Raw genomic sequence first — 26,897 nt, 5'->3', positions numbered from 1 at the left:
CATATTGTTCTTGTCAAGTATTTTGGTCACAGCACGGGAAAAGCTGACTAAAACATACAGCTATGCAATGTATTTTGAAACAAGGTATTGTTATTCCTTCAGTATTGCTTGTTTTGCTTAGGATGTTCTTATTTATTTGGAGTCTTTTTGATTCTATATGTATTTTAGAACTGTTTATTCTAGTTCTGTGAAGAATGTTTTTATTTCGATGAGAAATGCATTGAAAGCGGCAGATTTCTTTGGGTAGTTTGAACATTTTAAAAACACTGATTCTCCCAATCCTTGAAAATGGCAGGTCTTCCACTTTCTAGTGTCTTCTTTAATTTCTTTTTTCAATGTTATGTAATTATATTTTAGAAATATTTCACATTCTTAGGTTTGCTCCTAGGTATTGTGCTTGTGTGTGTTTACAGCTATTAGGAATGAGATTCCTTTCTTAGCAAGTTCATTATTGGTGTTTAGAAATGTTATGATTTTTGTTTGCTACTGTACTGTATTTATTTATCATATCTAAAAGTATTTTGGTTTTTCTCAGAATAGAATCATATCCTCAGCAAACAGACATAATTTGGCTTCCTCCTTCCCTTTCTCTATTCCTTTTGCTTCTTTCTTTTGCTTAATTGTACTGTATAAAATTTCCAGTACATTTTTAATATTATACTGAATATCCTTATCTTTTTCCTGATCCTGGAAGAAATGCTTCAGGTTTTCCCCATTTAGTACCACATCAAATTTATTCATCTGTGCAGATATTTAGCTTGGCTGCACCTTTGGGCCATTATGAATATTACTACTTTAAACATTCATGGACAAGATTCTTACATGGCTATAAGCTTGAATTAATTTGAGTATATCCATAGAAGAATTGCTGGGTCATACCATAACTATTTAACACTGTGAGAAATTTCCAGACTCTTTAGGAAAGTGACTGTCCCACTGTGTGTTCCCACTAGCAGTGGATGGTGGTTCCAATTTCTGTACATTCTCACATGCATGTGCTTCATCCAGTATTTTGATTGTAGTTATTCTAGTGTGTGTGAAATGACCTTTTGATATGGTTTCAATTGCATTTTATGAATGATTGCTATTGAACAGATTTTAAAATGCTCATTTGTCATTTATATATCTTCTTGGAATAATATTATTTAAAATTGGATTATGACTTTATTGTGCTGTTGCAAGACTTAATTGTATGTTCTTGAATCCACTCATTTATCAGGTATAAAGTTTGAAAATGGTATTTCCCATTATGTTGTTTGTCTTTTCAATTTCTTGATATTACCTGTTGATTTATATAATTATTTAACTTTGATTGAGTTTGATAGAGTTTCATGTACTTTGTGATTTTGGTTTTAAATCCATGAAGTTATTTCACAATTCAAGGTCACCAAGATATATGCCTACATTATCTTGTGAGTTTTTTATGCTTTTAGCTTTTATAATTAGGATGTTGATCCAGTTCAGCTAATATTTGTATGTAGTAGAATTAGGAAAATAACTTTACTATTTATTTTCTGCATGTGTAATTATTCTAGCACCATTTCCTGAAAAGACTTCTCAAAAATTCCCGAGACCATCAATATAAATTTTACTTCTATACTCTCAATTCTGTATCATCAATTTGCAATGTGTTGATTATTATACCTTAGTAGTAAGCTTTAAAATGTAGAAATGTGATATCTTCCAACTTGGCTCTTTTTAAGATTTTATTTATTTATTTTTTTTGCTAATTTGCTAAAACTGTTTTGTGAATTTTGAAATCAATCCTCTCCACATACACAAAACAGCTGTGTTTTCAAATAAGAGTGCATTGACTATACATTTTGGGTCAATGGCATCTTAAACATTAAACCTCATTTCTGAGCATGGGTCGCCTTTCTATTTACATCAGTCTTAAGTATTTTTATTTTCACTCTTTTGGTACTCGGGATTGAACTCAGGGGCTCTTTATCCCTGAACTACACCTTTTTTTTTTTTTTTTTAACTTTGAAACAGAGTCTTACTCATTTGTTGAGGCTGGCCTTGAACTTATGATGCTTCCAGTCTTCCAAACATTTACATTAGTCCTTTTAAATTTCTTTAAATAATATTTTATAGCTTTGGTGTACAAGTATGGATACAATTTAAATGTATTAAGTATTTTAATATTTGTGGTTCTATTGTAATTGAATTGTTTTTAAGTTTATATTATTCCATGTTAATATATAGAAAATGCAGTTGAATTTTCTCCATCAAATTTATATCCTGCAAATTTAGACAATCATTTATTAGTTGTAAAATTTTTCCTACAGAATTTCTTAAAATGTTCCACCTGCATGATTATGTCACTTGTAATTTGAGGTCTTTCAATACCTTCCTTTCCAGTATGAACACCTTAATTTTTATCTTGCTTAAATGTCCTGGATAAAACCTCCTGTGCAATAAGTAGAAGAGGTAGAAAAAGTATTTTTGTGTAGTCTTTTACCACTAAGTATGATATTAGCTGTGGGTATTTTAGTATATAATTCTATCAGGCTATGAATGTTTCCTTCGATCCCTAGTATGTCAAGAATTTTATTATGATGACTGAGGAGGCCAAGGCAGGAGAATTTGAAGTTTGAGGCCAAACTCAGCAACTTAGTGAGAACTTTCCTCAACCTCCCCACCAATAAAGGCTGGACTGAGGTGCAACTCACTGGTAAAGCACCCTTGGGTTCAATACCCAATGCAATATAAAATATATATATATATACATATACATATATATATTATATATAATTATACTTATTGATAAAATAGCATACTTAATGGTAAAACATATATAATATAGTATGTAAAATATATATTATATATAAATATATAATATTGTCAATGGCAAAATAAATAAATATATATATTTATTTATCATGATAGGGTGTTAGAATTTTCAAAAATTTTACCTGAATCCATTGAGATTATGTAGTGTTCTCTTAAATCTGTTAGCATGGTATATCACATTCCTTGATTTTATATGTTAAAACTTACTTTGTATGCATAAGCTACTGTAGTCAATCATGAGCACCATAGGTTTCTAGAATAAGGGTCAATTCCCTGTAATCCTTTTTTATATGTTGTTCAATGTAGTTCACTAGTTTTGTGGTTTGCTTTGCTTTTTGTACAACTACGTTCATAAGGTATGTTAGTTTCAAATTGTTGTTTTTCTGGTGATGTTTCTGTCTGGTTTGATTTAAAGGTAATAATGGCCTCATAAAAAAAGTTCAATTCCCACTTAAACTATTATTTTTATTTTTTTTGCGGTGGTGGGGATTGAACCCAAGGCCTTGTGCTTGCCAGGCAAGCACTCTTCCAACTAAGCTATCTCCCCAGCCCTTTAAACTATTTTTGAAGTATTGAAGCTTCACTATTTTTTAGCTGGGCATGGTGGTGCATGCTTGTAATCCCAATGTCTAGGATAACTGAGGCAAGAGGATCTCAAGTTCCAGGTCATCTTCAGCAACATATCCAAGACCCTGTCTCAAAATCAAAAAATAAAAAGAGCTGGGATGTAGCTCAGTGATAAAATGCCCCTGTGTAAAATCCCCAGTACTTAAATAATAGTTATTTAAATATTTGATAAGATTCACATTGAAGACACTTTGTTATGGATTTTATAGGACCTTGATAACTAATTCAATTTCTTTGTTAAAGGTCTATTCAAGATTTCTAATTCTCTCCATGTGCTTTGATAGTTTGTCCAAAAGAAGTTTTTCTCACATTTAGGTTATTTAATTTCTTAACATACAGGGATTCATTGCATTTTCTTACTATTTCATTATTTCTGTGAGATCAGTATTGACCCTTCTTCATTCCTGGTTTTAATAGTTTATCTTCCTTTTTATCTTGGGCAGTCTAGTCAGTTTTGTCAATTTTGTTGATCCTTCTGAAGAAAATTTCTTGACGCTTTTGATAGTTTCTATTGCTTTTCTCTATTTCATTTTTCTTGTTTCTAATCTTTTGATTTTTGTTATGATTGATTTCCACTGGAAGAAGAAGAGTAAATTCAAACCAATGAGAATGAAATGTGGAAATAGGTTATATCATTAGAGATACTCCTTCATTGTAGATTTTATAGTTATTTTTCTCAAGCATTGCTTTACCTGATTCTGAATGAGTCACATATACATTAATTCATTTCAGATTATTTTCTAATTTCTTTGTGACTTCCTGTTTGATCAACTGGCTATGTAGGAATTTATAGTTTAATACACATATATCTGTAAACTTCCCAAATTTCCTTCTTTTTTTTGATATCTTATTTTGTTCTGTGTGTTTAGGAGGTATGCTTTATATCACTACAATATTTTTCAGTTGATGTAAGCTTGTTGAATGACTTTATATGTATTGGTGAATGTCTTATATGTATTTAAGAAGAATGTGTATTCTCTACTTTTGCTGGAGTATTCCACAGATCAGTGTTAGGATTATTTGGTTAATAGCATTCGATTCAGATATCTTGAATATTTTTATCCCAGTTGTTAGATCCATTTTTATTTTATTTTTTTCACACACAATTGTACATATTTATGGAATACAGCATGATGCTTTGAAACATGTATGTGTTGTAGGATGATAAATACAGGGTAATTTATCATTTCATTATAATAAACCATTCAAAATCCTCCGAATATTTAGAAATGTACTCCAATATACACCACATAATTAACTATAGTCATTCTATCATGTGAAGGACTCCAGAATGTGAGTCTCCTTTCTAACTGTACCTTTATCCCCCATCTTCAACCTACCCCTAGTTTCTGGAAGCCACTATTTTAATCTACACTTCTGTGTAATTCCTTTCTTTTTTTTTTGGATTCTGCATTTGAGGGCAATCATGCGGTATGTGTCCTTATGTTCCTGGCTTATTTCATGTAGCATAATATTTACACAGGAATTCACCTTTGTATGACTAAGTTGCATTCCATTTTGTATATATACCACATTTTTTCTATTCAGTCACCCATCGATGGACTCTTAGGTTTACTCTATGTCTTGGCTATTGTGAACCGTTCTGCACTAACACAGGAGTACAGATATCTCTTTGACATACTGATTTCATCCCTTTCAAGTATAAAACCAATAGTGAGACAGTTGGATTGTTTGTAGTTTTTGGAGGGATGTTGGTAGTATTCTCCAAAGTAGCTAGATTAATTTAAATACCCTCCAACAGTGTGGAAGGATTCTCTATTCTCACATCTTTGCTAGCATTGAACTTTTGCTTTCTGATGGTAATACTTCATTCTAAATGGAATAATATGATACCTCATTGTGGTTTTTATTCCTATTTCCCTATTTTTATAAGAAAATCATTTTTTATTTACCTATTGATCATTTGTAAGTCTGTGTTTCAGTTTTGAGATGTCTATTCAGAGATTTTACTCATTTTTTTAACTTTTTTTTATTATTATTGTATACAAATGGGATACATGTTGTTTCTCTGTTTGTACATGGAGTCAGAGCATACCATTTGTGTAATCATATGTTTACATAGGGCAATGATGTTTGATTCATTATTTTTTCCCTTCCCCCCACCCTTCCCACCCCTCTTTTCCCTATATACAGTCCTTCTTTCCTTCATTCTTACCACACTCCTTATCCCTAAACCTAAACTTAACCCTAACCCTAATGCTAACCCCTCCCATCCCCCATTATATGTCCTCATCCGCTTATCAGCAAAATCATTCGTCCTTTAGTTTTTTAAGATTGGCTTATCTCACTTAGCATGATATTCTCCAATTTCATCCATTTGCCTGCAAATGCCATAATTTTATCATTCTTCATTGCGGAGTAATATTCCATTGTATATATATGCCACAGTTTCTTTATCCATTCATCAGCTGAAGGGCATCTAGGTTGGTTCCACAATCTGGCTATGGTGAATTGAGCAGCAATGAACATTGATGTGGCTGTATCTCTGTAATATGCTGATTTTAAGTCCTTTGGGTATAGGCCAAGGAGTGGGATAGCTGGGTCAAATGGTGGTTCCATTCCAAACTTTCTGAGGAATCTCCATACTGCTTTCCAGAGTGGCTGCACTAATTTGCAACCCCACCAGCAATGTATGAGTGTTCCTTTTTCACCACATCCTCACCAACACCTATTGTTGCTTGTGTTCTTGATAATCGCCATTCTAATTGGGGTGAGATGAAATCTTAGGGTAGTTTTGATTTGCATTTCACTTATTACTAGAGATGTTGAACATTTTTTCATATATCTCTTGATTGTTTGTACATCTTCTTCTGTGAAGTGTCTGTTCATTTCCTTAGCCCATTTGTTGACTGGATTATTTGTATTCTTGGTGTAGAGTTTTTTGAGTTCTTTATAGATTCCGGTAATTAGCACTCTATCTGAGGTATGGTTGGCAAAGATATTCTCCCACTCTGTAGGCTCTCTCTTCACATTGCTGATAGTTTCCTTTGCTGAGAGAAAGATTTTTAGTTTGAATCTATCCCAGTTATTGATTCTTGCTTTTATTTCTTGTGCTATGGGAGTCCTGTTAAGGAAGTCTGATCCTAAGCCAACAAGTTGAAGATTTGGACCTACTTGTTCTTCTATAAGGGTCTCTGGTCTGATTCTGAGGTCCTTGATCCATTTTGAGTTGAGTTTTGTATAGGGTGAGAGATAGGGGTTTAATTTCATTCTGTTGCATATGGTTTTCCAGTTTTCCCAGCACCATTTGTTGAAGAGGCTATCTTTTTTCCATTGCATATTTTTGGACCCTGTGTCTAGTACAAGAAAAATGTATTTATTTGGGTTTGTGTCCATGTCCTCTATTCTGTATCATTGATCTACCTGTCTATTTTGGTACCAATACCATGCCGTTTTTGTTACTATTGCTTTGTAGTAGAGTTGAAGAACTGGTATTGCGATACCCCTTGCTTCGCTCTTGCTACTGAGGATTGCTTTAGGTATTCTAGGTTTCTTATTCTTCCAGATGAATTTCATAAATGCTTGCTCTATTTCTGCAAGATACATCATTGGGATTTTAATTGGAATTTCATTGAATCTGTATAGCACTTTAGGTAGTATGGTCATTTTGACAATATTAATTCTGCCTATCCAGGAACATGGGAGATCTTTCCATCTTCTAAGGTTTTCTTTAATTTCTTTCTTTAGTGTTCCGTAGTTCTCATTGTAGAGGTCTTTCACCTCTTTTGTGAGATTGATTCCCAAGTATTTTATTTTTTTCGATGCTACTGTGAATGGGGTAGTTTTCCTAATTTCTCTCTCTGAAGATTCATCACTTATGTATAAAAATGCATTGGATTTATGAGCATTGATCTTGTAACCTGCTACTTTACTGAATTCACTTATGAGTTCTAAAAGTTTTCTGGTGGAATTTCCAGGTTCCTCTAAATATATAATCATGTCATCAGCGAACAGGGATAGTTTGAGTTCTTCTTTTCCAATTCGTATCCTTTAATTTCTTTGGTCTGTCTGATTGCTCTGGCTAGAGTCTCAAGGACGATGTTGAATAGAAGTGGTGAAAGAGGGCATCCCTGCCTTGTTCCCATGTTTAGGGGGAACGCTTTCAGTTTTTCACCATTTAGAATGATATTGGCCATGGGCTTAGCGTAGATGGCCTTTATAATGTTAAGGAAAGTTCCCACTACCGCAATTTTTTCTAGTGTTTTGAGCATGAAGGGGTGCTGTATTTTATCAAATGCTTTTTCTGCATCTATTGAAATAATCATGTGATTCTTGACTTTAAGTCTGTTGATATGGTGAATGACATTTATTGATTTCTGAATATTGAACCAACATTGCATCCCTGGGATAAAACCCACTTGATCGTGGTGCACTATCTTTTTAATATATATTTGTATGCGATTTGCTAAAATTTTGTTGAGAATTTTTGCGTCGATGTTCATTAAGGATATTGGTCTGAAATTTTCTTTCCTCGATGTGTCTCTGTCTGGTTTAGGGATCAGGGTGATATTGGCTTCATAGAACGAGTTTGGGAGGGTTCCCTCCTCTTCTATTTCATGGAATACTTTGAGAAGTATTGGAATGAGCTCTTCTTTAAAGGTTTTGTAGAACTCGGCTGAGAACCCATCTAGTCCTGGACTTTTCTTTGTTGGTAGGCTTTTGATGACCTCTTCTATTTCATTGCTTGAAATTTATTTATTTAAGTTGTGTATGTCCTCCTCGTTCAGTTTAGGTAATTCATATGTCTCTAGAAATTTGTTGATGTCTTTGAGGTTTTCTGTTTTGTTGGAGTACAGATTTTCAAAATAGCTTCTAATTATGTTTTGTATTTCACTCGTGTCTGTTGTGATGTTTCCTTGTTCATTCCAAATTTTAGTAATTTGTGTTTTCTCCCTCTTTCTCTTTGTTAGTGTGGCTAAGGGTTATCAATTTTGTTTATTTTTTCAAAGAACCAACTATTTATTTTGTTAATTTTTCCAATTGTTCCTTTTGTTTCAATTTCGTTGTTTTCGGCTCTGATTTTAACTATTTCCTGTCTTCTACTACTTTTGGTATTGGTCTGCTCTTCTTTTTCTAGGACTTTGAGCTGTAGTGTTAAGTCGTTTATTTGTTGATTTCTACTTCTTTTGTTGAATGTGCCCCATGAAATAAATCTTCCTCTAAGTACTGCTTTCATAGTGTCCCAGAGATTTTGATATGATGTGTCTTTGTTCTCGTTTACTTCTAAGAATTTTTTTATTTCCCTCCTGATGTCTTCTGTTATCCATTCATCATATAATAGTGTATTATTTAATCTCCAGGTATTGGAGAAGTTTCTGCTTTTTATTCTGTCATTTATTTCTAATTTCAATCCATTATGATCTGATAGAGTACAAGGTAGTATCTCTATCTTCTTGTATTTGCTAACAGTAGCTTTGTGGCATAAAATATGGTCTATTTTAGAGAAGGATCCATGTGCTGCTGAGAAGAAAGTGTATTCGTTCTTTGTTGGATGGTATATTCTATATATGTTGGTTAAGTATAAATTGTTGATTGTGTTATTGAGATCTATGGTTTCTTTATTCAATTTTTGTTTGGGAGATCTGTCCAGTGGTGAGAGAGGTGTGTTAAAATCACCTAGTATTATTGTGTTGTGGTCTATTTGATTCTGGGATTGAGAAGGATTTGTTTGATGTACGTGGATGAGCCAATGTTTGGGGCATAGATATTTATGATAGTTATGTCTTGCTGACTTATGCTTCCCTTAAGCAGCATGTAATGTCCTTCTTTATCCCTTCTGACTAGTTTTGGCTTGAAGTCCACATTATCTGAAATGAGGATGGATACTCCAGCTTTTTTGCTGTGTCTGTGTGCATGGTATGTTTTTCCCCATCCTTTCACCTTTAATCTTTGGGTATCTCTTTCTATGAGATGAGTCTCTTTCAGGCAGCATATTGTTGGATTTTTCTTTTTAATCCAATCTGCCAGTCTATGTCTTTTAATTGATGAGTTCAGGCCATTAACATTCAGGGTTATTATTGTGATATGATTTGTATTCCCAGTCATTTGACTCATATTTGTTTTTTGACATGATTTGGTTTCTCTTTATTTGGCTATTCCTTTAGGCTAGCGCCTTCTGTTGCTGATTTGAATCGTTGTTTTTCATCTCTTCCTCATGGAATATTTTGCTGAGAGTGTTCTGTAATGCTGACTTTCTTTTTGTAAATTCCTTTAGCTTTTGTTTATCATGGAAGGATCTCATTTCATCGTCAAATTTGAAGGTAAGTTTTGCTGGGTATAAGATTCTTGGTTAGCATCCGTTTTCTTTCAGGGTTCGGTAAATGTTGTTCCAGGCTCTTCTAGCTTTTAGGGTCTGGATTGAAAAATCTGCTGATATTCTTATTGGTTTCCCTCTGAATGTAATTTGATTCTTTTCTCTCGCGGCCTTTAAAATTCTGTCTTTATTTTGTATGTTAGGTATTTTCATAATAATGTGCCTTGGTGTGGGTCTCTTGTAATTTTGTATATTTTGAGTCCTATAAGCTTCTTGTACTTGGTTTTCCATTTCATTCTTCAGATTTGGGAAATTTTCTGATATTATTTCATTGAATAGATTGTTCATTCCTTTGGTTTGTTTCTCTAAGCCTTCCTCAATCCCAATAATTCTTAAATTTGGCCTTTTCATGATATCCCAGAATTCTTGTAGATTCTGTTCATGATTTCTTACCATCTTCTCTGTTTGATCAACTTTGTTTTCAAGATTAAATATTTTGTCTTCAATGTCTGAGGTTCTGTCTTCCAGGTGTTCTATCCTATTGGTTATGCTTTCTATGGAGTTTTTAACTTGGTTTATTGCTTCCTTCATTTCAAGGATTTCAGTTTGTTTTTTTTTTCCAGTATGTCTAACTCTTTATTGAAATGATCTCTTGCTTCCCGTATTTGGTCTTTTAACTGTTGATTGGTGCCATCATTTAATGCCTGCATTTGCTCTTTCATCTCCTCCTTCAATGCCTGCATTTGCTCTTTCATCTCCTCATTTGCTTCCCTGATTGTTTTAATTATGTACATTCCGAACTCCCTTTCTAACATTTCTTCTGCTGTGCTGTCATTGGGTTTTATTGATGTAGTATCTAGGTTTGTTTGGGACATTTTCTTCCCTTGTTTTCTCATATTGGTCAGCTGTCAGTGGGACCCTGGGATATTGCAGATTTCCTCTATTGGCTTATAGTGTCCCGGTAGATTTTCAGTGTATCACCTCCCAGCCTTCAGTAGTCTGAAGTCTTGAAGGAACTTGATAATGCAGTGCTTCTGAAGAAAGCTGCCCCTAGCCCCCTACTGGTTCCAGGGCTTGGAGCTGGCTCTGTGCGGAAAGGCTCTCACTGGGGGCCTGCACTGTGCAGCTGGCCGTGTGGGAGGAGCCCACCGCTGGAGTGTGGAAGACTACCTGGGGGAAGACTCTAGTTGCCCTGCCCTGCTCTGATAAGCCACCCCTATCTGTGCCTGCCGCCCAGGCCAAGTTTCGCCCAGTGGGGGAGACTCACCCTGTGACTCTATTTTTGTCCAAGTCTCTCAATGCCTCCCCTTCTTGAGTCCTGGGTTCTGGAGCGACTGTAGATGCAGTCACCCTCTAGGCCGCCATCTTGGATCGCCCCATGGAAACAGCCTGCGGCCGGAGTGGGCAGAGCCGCCTGGAGAAGTCTCTGGCTGCCCTGCCCTGATCCCAGAGGCTGCTTGCAAATTGAAGCTTTCCTTTGGCTCGGGGACTTGTGGCTGGCTCTGTGTAGAAAGGCTCTGAATGGGTCGTCTCCTCTGAGAAGCTAGCCTTGAAAGGTGCCTCCCACCGCAGTGGGCCGGGCTGCTTGGGGAAGTCTCTGTCTGCCCTGTCCTGGTCCCTGAAGCTGCTTGCGGGCCAGAGCACGCCATGCTGGCTCCGGGACTTGGAGCTTGTTCTGATCAGAAAGGCTCTCACTGGGGGGCCTGCTCCGAGAACCTGGAGAAGCTGGCTGTGTGGGAGGCCCACCGCTGGAATTCGCAGGGCTGCTTGTGGAAGACTCTAGCTGCTCTGCCCTGCTCCGATGAACCACCTCTATCTGGGCCTGCCACCCGGGCCGAGCTTTACCCAGTGGGCAGACTCACCCGTGGCTCTATTTTAGTCTGAGTCTCTCAATGCCTCCCCTCTTGACTCCTGGGTTCTGGAGCGACTGGGGATGCAGTCACCCTCTAGTCTGCCATCTTGGATCGCCCCATCTTTACTCATTTTTAATCATAAGATTTGATGGTGTTTCTCTTGTTTGGGGTATTGGGTTCCTTATGTATTTAGGTTATAAAATATTTACCATTTGTATAGTTTGCAAATATTTTCCCCCATTTTGTAGATTAGCTTTTTGTTTCCTCTGTGCAGAAGCTTTTTGCTGTGAAGTAAAACATTTGTATGTGTCTAGTTGTTTCCAGTGCTTTTGAATTATAGGGTCTTTGTTTTTTCTACAATGCTAATGATCAATGGAGTATTATATTCAATGAAATATTATATTAGTACAATTGATAAAAATTCTCGGCTTTGGGGCTGGGGAGATAGCTCAGTTGGTAGAGTGCTCGCCTCGCAAGCACAAGGCCCTGGGTTCAATCCCCAGCACCACAAAAAAAAAAAAAAAAAAAAAAAAAAAATTCTCAGCTTAGAGTCAGACATAGGAGCACTCTAGTTGTAACACTTTTTCATAAATGCACATAACATGGCTTGTTCTATTTCAATCTCTAGGACTTCTTCTTTCCTTTTCCTCCTCTTTTTCCCTAATCTCCTTCACATGCTCTATTGGTCTTCCTTCTATGTATTTTTAATTGGTACACTAGTTATATATAAAATGGGAATGGATTGTAATACATTCATACATGAACATAGAGCATCATTTGGTCAACTTCCCTCCCCAGTTCCTCCCTTCTCTCCCTCTTCCACTCTTCTAATCTATTGATATAGCCTCAATTTTCACAAGATTACCCCCAGCTTTCTTTTCCTTTATTCTCTGTAGTTTCCACTTATGAGAGAAAATGTTCAATCCTTGACTTTCACTTATCATGATATTCTCCAGTACCATGCATTTACTGCAAAATAACAATTTTATTCTTTATGGCTGGGTTAAATTCCATTGTGTCTATTTGCCACATTTTCTTTATACGTGTATTGACAGGCACCTCTGCTGGTTCTATTGGTTATTGTGAATTGTGCTGATATAAATAGGATATGCATGTATCACTATAGTATGTTAATTTTAATTCTTTTGGATAAATATCAAAATGTGGGATAGCCGGGATATATGGTGGGTCCATTTCTAGGAAAGTCTACCACTTTTCCAAAGTGGTTGTACTAATTTTCAGTCCCACAACAGTGTTTGAGCTCTGGCTAGGACTTTTTTTAAAATTTTTTAAAAAATTTTTACAGACTGCAATTTGATTTATTGTACACATATGGGGTACAACTTCACATTTCTATGGTTGTGCATGATGTAGAGTCATAACATTTGTGTACAAATCATACATGTACATAGGGTAATGATATCTGTATCATTCCACCATCTTTCATACCCCTGCCCCCTCCCTCTCATTTCCCTCTATATAATCTAAAGTTTCTTCATTCTTTTCTCACCCCCACGCCCCCACTCCCATTATAACTAGGTTGTGGAACCAACCTAGATACTCTTCAACAGATGAATGGATAAAGAAACAGTGGTATATGTACACAATGGAATATTATTCAGCCATAAAGAAGAATAATATCATGGCATTTGCAGATAAATGATGGAATTGGAGAACATCATGCTAAGTGAAATAAGCCAATTCCAAAAAACAAAAGGCTGAATGTTTTCCCTGGCTAGGACTTCTAATACTATTTCAAATAGCAATGGCGGAGCAGGCATCTCTGTTTTATTTCTTATCATTAATGAAGAGTTTCAGCTTTTCTACATTGAATATAATGTTAGTAGATTTGTCATAAATTGATTTTATTGTGTCATAGTGTGTTTCTTCTATACCTAAGTTTTGTGGCCTGTCTTATGCATTGAATCCCTCTTGTGGTATATAACATTTGTTGATTTACATATGGTGAACTATATTTGCTTCCTGATGAATAAACATAATTTAGAAATTGTGCATTCTCCCCTCAGTGCACCGTTGAGTTTGAGAGTTTTTGCATATATGTTCACAAGGAATATAGGCCCATACTTTTCCTTTCTGGTAGTGTCTTTTCCTGGCTTGGGTCAGGGTAATCTTGGACTTGTAAATGAGGTTGAAAGTACTACCATCTCTTACATATTTTCTGAATATGTAAGAGACAGTTTGGAGTTAGTCCTTCTTTAAATGCTGTTTTAGTCAGTTTTGTGCCTATGTGACCAAAAGACCCAACAAAAACAGAATAGAATAGAGGAGGAAAAGTTTATTTTTGTCTGTTTCAGGGGTTCAGTTCATGGTTGGTTGATTCTGTAAGCTCTGAGCATGAGGTGAGTCAGAACATCATAGCAAAGGAAAGCAGCTCAGAATGTGATAATGAAGAAGCAGAGAGAAAGTTCACCAGGGACAAACTATAGACACCAACCCAACTCCCTCAACTCCCCCAACTCCCTACCTGCCTATAATCACTGCTTGGTCAATCCACAGTAGTGGATTAATCCACTGATTAGCTTATATCTCTCATAATCTGATCATTTCACATCTGAATTTTTTTTGTGGTTCATTTAATTATTTCATACATTTATAATAGCATATTTTAAGTAAATTTCTAGTAATTTCATTATTTTCACTTGATATCAGTTTCTATTGACTTTTTTCTTATAGATGTGCCATACTTTCCTGGTTCTTTGGGTGTTTATTTCCTCTAAATGGTTTAAAAAAATAAATATGCAGTTCCATAAACCAACATGTCAAGATATGCTGCTTGTTTACTGATGTGCCTAAGCTAATGCTCTAAAGTTGGTATTCTATTTCATTAACTTAGTAAGAAATATTACTTAGACAGTTCCCTTAAATACCTGGAAAGAGTAAGGTTTCTAGTCTCTCCAAAATGCTGTGAGAGCATTTTGAGGCATACCTTTAGTGTTCCACCAGACCGTTGACAAATCTGCCTTATATTCTTGGCTGTGCAGAGCCTAAAACTCCTCTAGGTGGGAGAGATTAGGATCTTTCCTGATGTGTGTTGCTCTCAACATGCATGTGGTCTTCCCAGAAAGACATGGACAGTTTTCAAAGTTCCACTTGGCAATTCATTCCCTAGTTTATTCTAATTCTGTTGGTAAGTCTTTTGTAAGCTATAGTTTCAGATAGTTGCAACGTTAAACATTTGCCACTAATTGTTTTAGAAATATATCCTGGAGATAGGGCTGTTCCTCGGAAGGAGCTCTGATTCAGGGCACATAGTGACAGTTTCCTGGGTATGAAACTTTTAGGGCAATCCAAACCCATTTTTATCCTCCTAGCAACTGCTAGATGGATTCTGAGAGCTAACAAGTGATGTGATCATAAATTGTCAAGGTTACTGAAGGGTAAACTAAAATGCCACCAAACACATTGTTCTTACCAAAGTACAACCATTTTCTTGAATAAACTCTTCACATAGTTGCAAATTGGGGATATCTTCCAGGGAAATGAAAAGTTTATTTTGATAATATTTGCTAATTTCTCATTTCATTTATGCAGAAGAGAATTTAGGGCTTCTTTCTGCCATTCCAGAAGCATATTTCTACAGTATATTTATTCCTAACTGTGCAATTAAATATGTTTTAAATATAATATTTATTATATTGAATTAAATATATTTATTATAGAGTGTATCATTGCATCACTTATTATAGGCATTCACATGCATGAATCAAACTTAAATAAATCAAAGTGCTTTATTAAAAGAAATAATAGGTATGCAACTGAAATTATTTAGGTAAATAAAATATCAGATTTCTTGAAAAATTTATATCATTATTTTAGTTACCCAAAATAAGCCAAAGATGAGAAGGTTTTTTTCCACTTAGTATGATTTGAATATCTTCAAAATGCAGTGTTTTGTTTGTAACAACTGTATGATTCTGATCAGGAGCCCTGATATGTAAATAAAAACAAAATCCCCCCTTAAGCTCTTTCCAGTCATATTTTAGTTAGTGTCTTTATGCAGTCACTGATAAGCCCAACTATCACTATAATCCCATATTCGCCAAATGTTCCAGAACCAATACTTATGTTTTGTGAATACATATTTCATGCCAGACACAATTCTAAATTCTTTTTACATGTAATAGCTTTTACAACAACCTTGGAATAATTCCTTATGCTTTATAAAGTCCTTATGCTTTATAAAGTTTATTAAGCAACTTGTCAGTAATTTCAGAGTTATTGAGGATTAGAACCATGACTTAAACCTGTGCTTCACAGTCAGAGTTGTTGTTCACTATATTACTTTGCATATAAAATTTGACCCAAGAGATCTAACTTCAGGAACAGAATTGTTATTACACCCTTTTTTCACAGTAAATCATCATCAACACTATGAAGTGAAGGTGTTTTAGTCAGCTTTTTTTGGCACTATGACTAAAAGACTAGACCAGAACAATATAAAAGAAGAAAAGTTTATTTAGGGGCTCACAGTGTCAGAGGTCTCAATTCATAGACAGTAGGTTCCATTCCTCGGGGCTGGAGGTGAGACAGAACATCATGGTGGAAGAGTGTGGTGGAGGTAAGCAGTCACATGATGATTACAAAGCAGAGAGAGAGAAAGTCCACCTGCCAGATGCAAATATATACCCCAAAGCCACGCCCCCAATTCCCACCTTCTCCAGATACACCCTACCACTTCAGTTACCACTCAGTTAATACCTATCAGGGGATTAATTCACGGATTGGGTTAAGACTCACACCCGATCCTTTCTCCTCTGAACCTTCTTATTTTGTCCTACATATGAGATTTTGGGGGACAACTCACATCCAGACCATAACAGAAGGAAACTATCAAAATGAGTGACGAGCCTAGAAGAGATAAAATTTCAAGATGTGAATTAAACATCTAAGGTTAAGTAGCTGCAGGTAGCTTGTTCTCTGGATTCTGTAGTAACAGTTGTTCACATTAGAAGTAAATCCAGGAGGAGAGACTTTTGGTTTGAAGGGCATTGATGCATTTTAAACATAAGTGACTGGTCAGGGCATTACTTTCTCAGTCACATATATTACATGAATGTAATTGGTAGTTACATGCCTAATAGGCTTGACAAATGCCATCAGCATGTGCTCTAAATTCTCACCTGACTGTATAATATCTGAAGTAATCCCATGACAAATGTCAAGAGGAAACCCAAGTTTATCAACAAACGCTTGAGGTGAACATTTCCTTCAGTGTTCTCTGTCCCCAGTGCAGTGAAACCATAGGGGAGCAATTAAAGCTGTACCTGAAAAGGAGCAGCGTGTTCACACACTGCTGGGGTTGAAGTTTCCCACACGCTGAGTTCCAAGGGAATACAATCTGTCTGAATGGGAAGTCTTTAGGATATGTTCTCTACAGAGTCATTCCTGAATTCTGCATTATATGAATCCTATTTGCTTGTCTGGGGCAAATTCTCTCCAAAGACTGAATCATAAATGCGCTACATGATTTTCTGAAACACACTGCTATGTGACTAACATACCCAAGGGCAAGACTGGATATTAAATCAATGTCAGGCTTTGTGTTTTTTCGTCAGGTTCGATTCTGTGATAAGACTATTTAGCTTGAAGATATTTTTGTACTTTGAATTATAACTTTGAATTTTTGAGAAATAAAGGAGGTCAAGGAGGGAAGTATTACAGATCATTCTTGTATGCATATATGAACATATATTTTGTGTATCTACATAAAGAATAAGGGAAATTAAGTCAGAATTTATTCAGTAGTTGCCTGCTATTCATTGTCTAGTGTATTATAGGCATTCTAATGTTGTAGCATATATATATATTTATTCAAAGAAGAAGTGACTGAGGTAAATTATAAGCTCCATAGATATCTGATACACTTATTTATTCTTATATGTCTAGTATATAGCATAATGCTTAGAACACTACACTCAATATTTTTCATGAAAAGAAAAATTCAAATTTTGTGATAACCCAGTGGGGCATGGTGGCACACGCCTGTAATCCCAATGGCTCAGGAGGCTGAGGCAGGAGGATTGCAAGGTCAAATCCAGCCTCAGCAATTTAGGGAGGCCCTGAGTAACTCAGTGAGACCCTGTCTCTAAATAAAATACAAAAAGTGTTGGGGATGCAGCTCAGTGGTTCAAGCCCTGGGACCAAAAAAAGAAAATTGTAATAGCCCAAAGAAAGCATGTCCAGTTTATAGATGAGGAAATAGTCTCTTGAAACCTGCAATTAACTGTGTGTATCATTAATATAGGCAGATCTATTGCTAAATGAGGTCTTATCTAGTCAATGAAATACTAAACGTCTAATCTATTTTGTAGGAAGTTAATAGGATAACAAATCTGACCTTTTAGACAATGGTTAATGTTTAAATTAATCACTTCTTTCATAGTTGATAAAACCTTGCTGAAATTTATATTACTCACTCCCCAATTTAACAAGATAATCCCCTTTGAGGTTCAAGTTAGTGTTTCCCCTATGTTATGAAATTCAACATTGGAATCATTTCTGATCATTTTCACACATTTTATTGCTAACACTCTATCATTCACAGCATATACTTACTTAGAAACTAACCTGTACCACATGGCTTAACTCAGAGTATATTTCTCCATATTAGCCTTTCCAAACTATTTAATTCTGAATACTGTTTTCTCTCAGTTTCTGTAACATATTTTATCTAATTTTAATCACAATTTGAATCACTTTATCAAATGTCCTTTTGTTTAATTTTTGTGTTAAGTTTCTGCCTGTTATGATTAATGTTTTCAATTTATCTATGTCACAGTACCCAGACATGTAGAACTACAACATTCTAGATGTTCTATAAAAGTATATTTTTTAAAAGATTGACATTTAAATCAGTAGTAATGTCCTTCCATGACATCATGGACCTTGTTCAATCAGTTGAAGGCCTTAATTGAAAAAGCCAATGATCTCAGAAGAGGGAATTCTACCAGCAGACAACATTGGACTTAAACTGCAATTATTTTCTGAGTCTTTCACCTGTTTGGCCAACCACTACAATTTCATGAGCCAATTCCTTGAAATAAGTCTTTAAATATATATATATATATGTATATATATATATATACACACACACATATATATATATATATATACACATACAGTTTCTTTGTAGAACCCTAACTAATCTACCTGTTTAACTAGGAGGTTATACTTTTTATAGAAAAGTAGTGAGTTATATTTTGGGGTATTTCTGAAGAACTTTCCTATGTTTCATTCTTCTTCAAATATTTACTAGTTACATACCACATACTCTAAAATAGAGTATTGGTGCAGAAGTATGCATAGTCAGTACATGTACTTTCTGAGTTAATATTAATTTTGAATTCACTTCATTAATTCACTGAATGTACCTAACAACTGCTTTGATAATGAAATTGCTAGTCCTGGACCTGGAGTCCATATTTTTTTGTGTCAGATTCAAGACTAGAGAATAACTTTGAGAGAGCAGGACTTCGCAGGCAGGAGGAAAGTGTGTGTTCTTTCCTATCAATTAAAGTGACATTATGCTGTAATTAATTATGCATAACTAATTCAAAATAATTTCCATTTAAATTGTAATAAATTTTTGTCCCAATTCTCTTAGTTGTGAAAGAATTTCTATTATTGTTAAATAGTGTCAGTGTTCCTAAAATGTTTCCTAATGATAAGATGAAGTCAGTAGTGGTATTTTGCAATATAAAATGGAATGAATGCATGTGAAAATTCAGTCCTTCTATTTCTTTCAAATGAAGTATCTTCCAGTCATAAACTCAAACATAAAAATTGACAAGGCCTGATGAATTAGAAACAAATTGCATTGTCATTGAAGTAATAGGTTGACTAAATTATACCTCCAATCTGAAAAATGTGCTAGATACACAAATGTAAAGTAAAAAGAAGAGTCTTTGATGTCAAAAAGGTAGAAGTAGTAAATACCAATTACTGTCTTAACAGTCACTCCTTAAAGCTTTTACATGACAATTAGGCATCTCAGAAATCTTAATGACTGTAGTTTGAAAGCAAGAAATCTTTAAGCAATGGTTTCATCACCCCCTTTGGCTGTATTCTCTATTTCATAATATGATATAGAAGAACTTACCTTGTCAGGACGAATACATCATTTCCAAGTTAAAGGTGATTTTCTCCAACTGATCTTGCTGTGTACAAATACACCCACTGGAACTTTATCGGTCATCATATGCCCTCCATGGGTGCAGAGAGGTCTGTGACATGGCAGGGATGCCAAACAAATCAAGACCTGCTTAGTTATGTCCCAATTTCCCATATGCAATGTTCCCATCTGGTTAATTTCTAGCTACCAGAGTGAGACTCCTGAATTTGGAGTTGGAAAGAGATGGGCACAATGAGCTATGAAAAACTGGTATGAGCTGGCACCAACACACCACTGTTTTTGCCCAGTGGTCCCCAGTGTTCCTGTCTTAAATTATGTAATTAGTCAAATTGCACCAAGCTGCTTTGCCCAGTTCACAAGCATGACATTTTAACAGCTCAATTTACTTCCTTCTTTTATACTTTGCAAATTCTGAGTCACCACAAGCTAATATTCCTAATTCTGATCAATCCTTTTAGAGGATTTAAGCATCTGAATAACAATAGCAACATGGCAGTTTAAGGACACAGTGTTTTAAATTTTATGAAGACATACACATAGATCACCTCACTTATGTGTCCTAATTTCCCAGTGAGTTATGGCTATTCTCTTATTACAGTTAACCCAAGTAAGGTTTCCAGGACCAGACTCCAGGATGAGGAAAATAAAAGACCTAACTTGCAAAATCAGACCTGCTCATCAACAGTGCTTCTGGATGCATCTAAGTTGATATGGTCAAATTTAAAATAATACCAGATAAGCAAAATATTGTACATCCCCTACTAAATTCAACAAGGTATGATACTCGTGATGTTTGCAAGATTCATTCCCCAAAAGCACCCCTATCATTTTAGACATTTAGAGAGAAAGGCAATGATAAATGGCAAGAGTTGAGTTTAGTTTGTTTTCTTATATAAAATAAAAATTTCTAGAACACTATAAAAGTTACATATTATTTTCCCCATTTGATATGCAGGGAAACAAAATTCATAAAGGATAAGTAATCTCAGAGAGACAAACTTAGCACTAACTGAAATAAACATCACATCTCAAGTTGTATATCCCACGTCCCATGAATCCTTCTTCACCCTATTCACAGACTCTTTAAGAGGCAGGAATATCACATCATCAATTTAAAGTCAGTAAATAAGAGGTATTATTTCCATCTCAGGACAAACTCACCTTTGGCCCAAATACCTGACATCAATATATAAAAGGAAATGCCAAGAAATCAAGAGGAATTATACCTTTAAACCTAAATTCACTTGTATTTTTAGATAGAATTTTTCTGGGCATTTTTTTTTTCCTTCCATGTTTCCAACACAATTTCTTCAAATATCACCAAAGAAGAAAAATAAATTCTATATCACTATCTTTGATAAAGAATATATTTTGTTCATTTTTACCTAATTTTAAATGCCATTATAGAACATTGTGAAAAATTTTCAAAATATAGCATTAGACACACAGACTAGAATATGCTGTAACAAAGGAGGTATCAAAAACCACAGCTGCATTACCCACAAATGAACTGACATGCCCAAAATAATATTTGTGCTAATTCTGGTTAAGCAAGTCAAAGGATAGAGGGCCAGAGCCAGTGTCAGGAGGGCATGGCACATCAAGCTTATCCTGTCACAGCTCAGGTTGTGTAAGTAGCTGAAATCCAAGATTCAGTATCTCAGAATACTTTGAAGTCACTGAGTGAAGTCTTCCTCATAGGATTTTTCTCACCACTGTTGCCGCTTTCATAAGGATTTCTGGAACTATCTGAGCCATAATAGGTTTAAATTATGTAAAAATTTCAAAAATCAAAGCGAGTAAAAAATCTTGCATTCTGTCAGCTATAGTTTACCAGAACTGATCCAAGGATGATGGACTATTTTTCAGTAAATTTGAGCATTAATCATTACCCAAATGTATCAAATATGTATGCTTACTCTAGAAATGACTTCAGTTGGGTAATATTGGCTCCAAGAGAGTACATCACACAAAAGGATCATGATACAACATGGTATAAAAAATATTTTTGTTGAAATGAAAGGTCATTTTGGACTTAGAAAATATTCCTTAAGATGAAACTAAATTCTTCAAATGCCCTTTTGACTAAAATTGCAAGCCGTAGCTTCTTATATATGAGTTTGATATGTAAAATTTGACTTTGCTACATGTGAGTAATTGAAAACATTTTTTCACTTTTTTATATCTTACCTATTTTAAAATTTACAGAAATGATCAATGTGCATTAAGGAAAACAGATAATAAAATAAACTTACCATATCAAAGTAGTGTGCTAGTTTCATGTTTTGCAACTTTGTATCCCTTAATATATATATCCACCTGTGAAATAATTAAAATTAGAGCATAATGTTTGAAACTTGCTCTCTCAACAATAAGTAGTTACAAATACATTCATGAATCATTATCAGTACTCTACTCTTACTAGTCTTGTAGACACAAAGTAATATATTTAATCATCCTTACATCCTTGGATTTTTCAGTCTCTTTCACTGTTGTTTAAGCATTATTGTGTAACAGATACATCTCCATATATCTTTGTGGATGTGTTCATTTTTTTTAATGTGTTAGAACTGGAATTGGTAAAGGAAGTAAGTGAACATTTTGAAAATGGTGGAGCATTCTCCAGTTGTGTCTTCAAAAGTTTATACAAACCCAGACATAGGTAGATAAAACTAAATAAGGGAAATACCAAATATGGGCTGGGTTTATTTAACAGTTGTCTTGTTCATGTGCTTTTCAAAATGGTGTTCTTGGCCCTTCCTCTCTGCCTCATGGGAAAATCGAGTAATATCCAAGTTATTGACACAAGGAACCAGAAAGAAATCAATTACTGGGAAGATTATGGAGCACCTCCTAAGAAACTCTGGAGTGCGCATGTCATGTGTGACTATTGGAACCACTTTAATGAATGTGAATTGAAGGTCCACAATTGCAGCCTCCACATTCTCTCTTCTTTATGCTCCTTAGGGAACTGCCAAAATTTATTTTGAATTCTAAACACAATGGATGTTTTGCCATCCACTTCTCCCACTACCTTGTCATAACTACCCCTGAGTTTGAAAGAAAAGCCTCCTTAAACAATCTGCACCCTTTGTTCTCATTTGTTTCTTCTTTTCAGTCTTCCTTTTGTGCAATATCACAGAAGATAACTGGATATATGGTTTCTAGGTGCACAAGTTCTGGATTCATGTAAAATTCCCCATTTGAGTATGTGCTCATAGGCAAGCCTGTCTTTCTGAACAGGTTTTTATTCAATTATTTAAATAGTACAAGTAAATCACTTTTATACTGTGCTTACAGTCAACTTTACCCAGTTCTCTGCTCTCCCTTCCAGTCAGTAAATCCTTGAAGATAAATATAATTTAATTTTATTTTTTCACAGACAGTAAGCTATGGAGAGGTAACTATGTTTAGAATGTTCTATTGTCTTGGTAAAATGGGCCAGACCTCACTCTGTTTTTTTAATCCATTTTAAATAGCTATTTTTGATTGGTCATTTTCTGTTGAAATTTATAGACCATGAAAAATGTTTGCTTTTAATTTAAAGCTGTTTACCACTTAAGCAATCAATACGTTCTTAATTTCTAGGCTTAGTTTTCTGATTAGAGAATTGTTTCAGAACTCCAAACTTCTTATGGCTGTTTAAATTACCAATTTCCTGGGGGTGGGGAGCAATCTGTTTTTCCCACCCATCATGAAAAGGTATCAACATTAACAAAAGAAAACCAGACCTAACATTTAAGGATTGTCCACTAGACAATCAAGGCTCATGAATCTTCATGTCATTCCCTCCTCTGTCAGTTTAGCATTTTGAATCTAAAGCAGTTCAACAATGAACTCTTGTGCTTAATATAAAAAGAGATTCACTTCAAGAATTTATTTTCTAAGGTGTTGAATTTAGGAAATGCAGTTGTAATTTTTCTTATTCTTATACTGTTGATATATATTGACAGGAGTCACTTTTCAACAGGTTGTAAATATGGGATTTAAATATGTTGTTTTGTGTATTTTGTTTCTCTTAATATGCCCAATATCTTTAATATAGTCAACATCCTTGAACTTATTAAAATATTTTAGAAATATTCCAACTAAAGGTAAGCTGCCTTCCTCAGGCTAACCCCTCTCTTTTTGTCTGGGCATTGTGTTGAAAATAAAATTGTCCAGATTCCACACTGGTTTGAGATTTTGAAAGCACCAGTTACTGACTACTTGCTCTTTTAATCATTATGTTCCAAAGTAAATCCTGTCTTTGGCTTGGATAGTTTTCATGCAGTAAAAGAGGTGAAAGGGGGTAAATGGAATCCCTGAGCAAACGTGCCTCTAGATAAATCAGCTTTAAAATATCCATCACAGTCACCCTTCACTAATAGACAAACCTGAGAAAAATATTTGAAAATATTAAAAAGATGTTTTCCATGAATTTAAATATGCAAAAACAATCAGATCACAACTGCAAAAAAGAAAACAAAGGTATTGAAATAGATATCTGATTTCATGGGGTAACAGATGCTTGACTAATTCAAGATATCAACAAGGATGTGAAAACAGTCGGCTATAAAGTCACCCCATGATGTGTCAAAGCTTGAAATTTGTAAAAGATGCAGTTCACTGAATTGTTAGCTTAATTGTGTGAACTGCTGTTGCTATTAAAACTTGATTTTTAAAACTTTGATTTCTTTATTACTCACCACCCACGGCTTAAAGTATACTAATTATAATTTTAAAACACTGTACACTGAAAATGCAAGAATTCTAATACTAAAATATGAAACTGAAAGTTCTAAACATTACAGGAGAAATTGCTATGACATTTGCTCCAAACCTCTCCTTTTGGAGGGGAGGGGGCGTCTCATTTCTTTTGTGTAGATCCATTCTTTGTGTTTTCATGTTTCTGGCAATGCCAAAGCTGGTTTCATAAATATGTTAATCTAGGTAATTGTCTCAGAGTAATCTGATCTCAATTAAATTGCTTAGCAGGAATGTACCACATGGAGTGGCCTGTCAGTAGGTTTAAAACCATAGATTATCAGCAAAAAAGAACTTTGTGTAATGGAGGTCAAAGGGGTTGGAGTAAGACTGCAGGAGAATCTGCAATATCCAGCCCTCTTCATCCAGAAACCGTGAACTAACAGATAACTAAACACCTACCTGAGATCTAGCACAGATTAATTCTGAACATCCAGACTTAACCCTCAACAGAGAAATCATGTTCACATACAAATCTTTTTCTTGATGCTCATGAACCTTCTCCTTCTGTCTCCTCTTGACACCCTCATCTTTCCTTCGTACTAGATGAGTCATGCTTCTTTTATTTAAGTTTCCATATTCTGTAGGTAGCCAGATGTGCCAAATTTTAAAAGGTAATACCAGTCAAATTTGTCTCTAATGCTTCCATTAAACCAAACAGAGGGGATTTTAAATGTGCACTCCAACTTCAGGAAGACCGTACTGCCAGATGGAAACTTAGATCATAATTTTAGTTGTTGCTACAACTGATAACTTTTGGGAAAGACACCTGGAAATGGAAGGTTGGCTTTCTTCATCATTCACATTTCTGGTTTCTTGGCCTTTTCTCCACACTGGTATCTGTTTGGGGCCCTTTCTGCTCTTTTGGATCCCCTTTCTTCTCTTTTCTTTTTTGTAGAATTCCCTGATAAGTGCAACCAGAGGAACCTCAGCTATCCTTGGGGATACATCTGATCTTGGTAAGCCATGTGCATCTGAATGGGATGACTAGAAGAGGGGAGAAAGCTGATTTCATTTACCTAGGCTAAATGAATTTGACTAGTCCAAACTCAACTCACCAAGACCAAATTTGAAACTAAAACACAAGCAATAATACAATATTCATTTGCCACATTTGGCAGATATGTTCTCTGGATCTATTAGCCTCAGAATCCTGTGGTAGACAGCAGGAAGTTTTGATCCTAATTTTGACTTAATATTCATTCAATTTATGGTCTCTCTCCCTTCCTCTACTCACACTCATACACAAGGAAATTTTGATATTTGATATCACAGACACATAAGTAGGGTTTTGTTTGCATTTTAGAGAACTCAAAATATTCCAGCCTTCTTTAATCCCCATTCATGAGTTCACAGCCTGCTACACTCCACTGTCCATCTGTCTGAGGATTTCTGAGTGTTCTAGATCATGCCTGTTCCATTAAACAAGGCTTTAATGTGAGTAGAACAATCAAACAAAAAAGGAGACATCAGCACACATGCTATGAGCAACAAATCAAATTGCTGTTTTAAGCCACTCAAGACATGATTTTGTTTGCTATCATAGCATAGACTAGCCTATCCAGACATGAAGAATGCGCTGTCCTCAAATACAAAGGCCATAGGTGAAACTATGACAACCTACAACCTAGTTTCATGTGCTTTCATGCAATTGAGTACAGATTTTATTGTTTTGAGGTGTATTAGTACAGCTAAATTTGACTACTAATGTCAAAATGTATACGTGCTAAGTTCTCAACAGTACATCTATGTTTTGTCAAAAAGAACTGTATAAACCAGGAAATAAATGGTATTTTCATGTAACAGATAAGGGCACCATGTTTCATAATATTCCCAAATTAAATCACAGAAGAAATATGATAAGCAAAAAACATCAGGTTCTTATGCAAAGGGCAATCATTATGAAGCACATGATGGAAACCAAAATAACCTAAAAGCAACATACTGCATGATACATCAAGGCAGTGAATTTTAAGTGGTTCGTGAAAACACCTTCCTCAAATTTCTCTCAAAATAAGTTCCCATGAGTCCTATGTGTGAATATGCTTTTAACAAACTTCTTTTCTGCCTTTAAAATGTAAATGCTACTCCTCCTCTCCACCTATGTGGTTAAATATTTACTTTGGCAACAATCTGGGGGGACAATTTATTAGAAATGTGGTATAATTGTAATTTCGAAATATGATTTCATAAATGTGATTGATGCATGGTATCTCCCTCCAAAATACTAATCCTGAAACTTATTTCACATAGTTAACAACATCAATGTAATGTTTCCTATATATAAAATTGAGGTTCAATGTACACATCCAAAGATTATGGTACCTTTGCATTTAAGGAAAAGGCAGAAGCAAAGCAGGCTATAGACACTAGAAAGAATTTCCTCACCTTTTCTTTTCTATAGTAAGCCATAAAACCTTACTGGCCTTCCCACTGAAAATAGGTCATA

The sequence above is a fragment of the Sciurus carolinensis genome, chromosome 11, assembly GCF_902686445.1.
Source record: "Sciurus carolinensis chromosome 11, mSciCar1.2, whole genome shotgun sequence".
Lineage (NCBI taxonomy): Eukaryota > Metazoa > Chordata > Mammalia > Rodentia > Sciuridae > Sciurus > Sciurus carolinensis.
Note: the sequence above shows the minus strand (reverse complement) of the source record.